Source organism: Armigeres subalbatus, unplaced genomic scaffold (assembly GCF_024139115.2).
Source record: "Armigeres subalbatus isolate Guangzhou_Male unplaced genomic scaffold, GZ_Asu_2 Contig1044, whole genome shotgun sequence".
Classification (NCBI taxonomy): domain Eukaryota; kingdom Metazoa; phylum Arthropoda; class Insecta; order Diptera; family Culicidae; genus Armigeres; species Armigeres subalbatus.
Window position 1 is genome coordinate 16,729 of NW_026941786.1, and position 4,182 is coordinate 20,910.

Genomic DNA, 4,182 nt, shown 5'->3' on the forward strand with positions numbered 1-4,182 from the left:
GTGATTAAATCTTGGGTCCAAATGGGCCCCAATGCACAATGTGTCACTTTTTTTGTGATGCCTCGCCTAGAGGTCGCTGGAAGCTGATTTTCTCAGGGAATCTTAGTTTCCAAAAGTTAGGAAAAGTCAGATTTTTTCAGATTTTTATCTCGTTGCGCTACAAAGTTACAGCGGTATTTTGGATGTGCTTGGGTCGAGATGGACCCCAATGCACTAGGAAGGTTAAGTAAACGGATGATCAGTCGTGTATTAGTTTTTAAGTCTGTACGATTAATAACATAGTCGAAGACTGTAAAAAAAATAAAAATAAAATTAATAGTCAAGGTTGTGAAATCTGTTTCAAATAGTCATTTAAAAATTAGTTATTTTCATAGATAAACAGAAAAAACTAAATTCTCGCGTGATTTTTGAAAACGTCGTAAGTCCAAAAGAAAGGCTCTCTTTGTTTACGTTCTCTTTCGATTATTGCTAAGCCATATCAATATTTACATAGGATTTTTAACAGGGATCTGAAGAGAATTGCTTTGTCTAGCGTGTTGAGGGAAAACATTGCAATAAATGCAAAACTAGCTTAGATATTAGTGGAAGAGAGCGTAATGAAAGAGAGTCTCTCATTTGGACTTACGACGTTTTCAAAAATCACGCGAGAATTATCTCGAAGCAAATGCCAAAATTGATTCCATTTCATTAAAATTTGAACCAATCATCCAAATTCCTATATTTCTATCCAAAGCAACTTTAGAAGTGGTGACTGTCTCACCCGCCAAAGCACGCCGAAATCCAAAACCATCTCAAGTTCAATAGGATCAAGACTTGCATACCGGAACGCATAATCCGACACGGGCGTGAGAAAAGAACCACTGAAAGACTGCCGCCACTTGTAGACGATCCCGTGAGTGCGATACCTATGTGGAGTACCGCAAAAGAAACTCTCTCTCTATCTCGCCTCAGTTCTGATCCGGTGCTTTGATGCTACCGAATTTGGGATTCAACCCGATTGACACTGCTCGTGCACTTCATCAACGCCAGTCGAGACAGGTATCATCATCACTCTCCAAGATCCAGCATCCAGATGGAAGTATGTACCTACCTTTACTTTAGGATTACAATCCAACACGCTCCGTGCGGAGGACGATGATCGGTGCCTTCAAAGAACGCTCTATCGCCACCGACCGGCTCGGGAATGAAGCCGCTTATCCACGCATCAATAATTTGCCGCTTTAGTGGTGCGCATCCTCGCAGTTTTTCGTTCGTATTTGTCGCCGATGAGGACGCAAGTCGCAAGTGGAGAGCAGTGGACATTGGCGTTACTATTGAGGGATCCGGAAACTGCGATGGCATTGGGTATTTCGTTTTGAGATGGGATGGCCATATGGAGTGTCGTACAAAATTCCTGTCGATTCAAGTTGCTAGATGAGGACCCTGATCTGGTAGTTTTGATCTCCTGAACATGCTTTTTTGTGTTTAGACAGGAGCCTGAAACAGTTTATCTCACAGCATGACGTAATCTACATAAGTTGACCTTTTTATAGTATTTTTGTTTGAAATATTTGTTTGTGATAATTTGTTCATTTATTAATATATAAGCTCAACTAAGCTCAATTGCACTTGACCATTGGTTACAAATATGCAGTTTAACATAATATGCATATTTCAACAATACAGGTCACACTGGATGGAATCGAGTAAAGCAGATTGATAAAATTTGAATTTATCTGATGGGTTTACATTTGGTTTGTCTTTGGTGAGACCTGTCGATTGGACCTAAAGACCAGGACTTTCTCGCCCATCTTTTTCTTTAGAGGACACTTCTCTAACATCATTAATGTGTGAAGATCAAATCAATAGAAATTAATCAAATTTATGTAATAAAGGTGAAATTCAAATGAAAAATAGGTATATACGTTTCAATTTAACAAATTAAAAAAAAAAATCACCAGCTGGTATGCTGAAGTGCTTGTAGAAGATGAACCAGGATTTCGGCGACACCATGACAAAAGTTAAGAATATCACACCGTAACATTAGAGTGATTCAAATTTCAACTTTTTTGCTCCCCTATGCTTAAACGATGGCTTTTGCCATTTTAATAATCGTCCTAAATTTTTAGCTATTTTGGATGTAATTTGACTGAGCACAAGCAGCTTGTATGAAAATTACTATGAAAACAGTAACGTTTGTGAAAAACCGGTCCCCATCATTGCCCATTGGGCTCTAAAAATTTATGAATACGTTAGCAACATAGGAAATTTAACAAGGGAAAATATCGTCGTTGTTGCTAAACGATTTGATGCTGGCAACAAAAGTTATTATGGAATTACTGAATTGTGGGAAATTCAATGTAACACGTAAAAGAATTACATCAATATCAATAATGAGCCTTTCTGTTTTCTTTATAATTTTGCTCACAAAAGTCAGATTGCTTCGCAACAACAACTGACTTTCAGCTTAGGATCTATTCTATGATGACGATGCGTTAAATATATTCAAATATATTCTGGACTGCTTCACGAAACGATCCTTTACATAAGTGGCAATTCTCATAGTAATTTTCATATAACCTTCAAACGGCACGTGCACAACCAAATTACATCCAAATCAGCTAAAAATTTGGGAGGACTATTAAAATAGCAAAAACAATCGTTTAAGCACAGGGGAGCAAAAAAGTCAAAATTTGAATCACTTTACCGTAACATATATGTTATTAACAAGAAAGGAGATTTTAGTGTTTTGTGTAAACTCACAAAATTGTTCACGTAGCATTCACTAGTCACCTCCACATGCACCTCCCAGCTGTGATACTCAAGTACGCCAATGGTTGACGATTTCGCACCGCGCTACTGCCCGCTAGCTTTCGTGTTTGGCTCAGCCGGTCTCCCGGATTGTATTTATCCGATCGGACAACTGTGGCCCGAACCGAATCGATTATTGATATACATTTTCATTTGTCGGAATTGAGACTTTGTCTGGAAAAGCGATCGTGCACCCTGAGTGTGAGGCTGTAAATGAGAACGAGATAGGACAAAAAGCATCGACACTGGGGTGAAGAAATAAAAAGGCGATTGAATAATTTAACACGCGGCAGAGCTTTGATCTTGGCTGAGAGCTGTGAGGGCAGTTGTCTTGTTAGGCGGCCGCCTCGCGAGTAACACGGTGGAGCTGAAATGATGTGAATTTTAATTTTTGAATTTTGACTTTCAATGCGATCTTGATCATAAACAACATAAACGACTCTTCGCGCCAATTTGTAATTCTCATTTGATCACGTTTTGATGTTTAAGAAAATATTTCTCAAAGCCACCTTGAGTTAAGCTTTCGAATTGAAAAATATTTGTACACATCCGAAACTGAAGAAAATATACACGGCGCAGCGTTCCTGGAAGAGGTGTCAAACAAGCCCCTACGCCGGCACGTGATTGACGGGTGCCGATGGGAGATGGGATGTCAATAGTGCTGTCCAATGAGCAGCTCGAAGTAGCTCGAAGTTGTTCCTGTCACGCTCATGCCCGTTTGTTGACAAAAAAGAACGAGCAGGACGGGAACAACTTCGAGCTACTTCGAGCTGCTCATTGGACAGCATTAATGTGAAACACCAATTTACCACACTCAGGATGCGAAAATTAGTCCCCGACAGATTGCCGCCGACGACGCGACGACAGCCATTTACGTTTTTATCTACGGGGCAGATACGCCGCTACTCATGTCCACACTGGATCCACCGTGAGCCAAATTTGTCCATCAAGCAATCACGCGTTTGACGCGGATATCGCAGCTCTCTGCTCGATCGAAATGGATAGATAAGTGCACGTTGCGCAAGCCTATGCGTGAACTGTTTCATATTTTTTCCCACGGTATCAATCGATCGGCTGCATTTAATTTTTTTCTGCCTCCCGCCGATATCGCTATCAATGTGATTTACCAGCGGAGAAGTGAGAAATAATTTGATGCAAAACAAATTGGTTTGCTCTCATTGAAGTAAATTGTGCTCGAACGCATTTAGGTATTCAGTTAAGTGTGCATTATATGTAAACCTCTTTTCTTCTTTTTCTTCTTTTGTGGGTCCGCGATATCTACTTAAGCCTGACCTACCACGCGCTTAGCAATTCCACCGAATTGCAATCCAACTTTTGCTTGTTTGGAATGTAACGCCCAGTCAAATTATTTGAGGAGATTTATGCATGTGA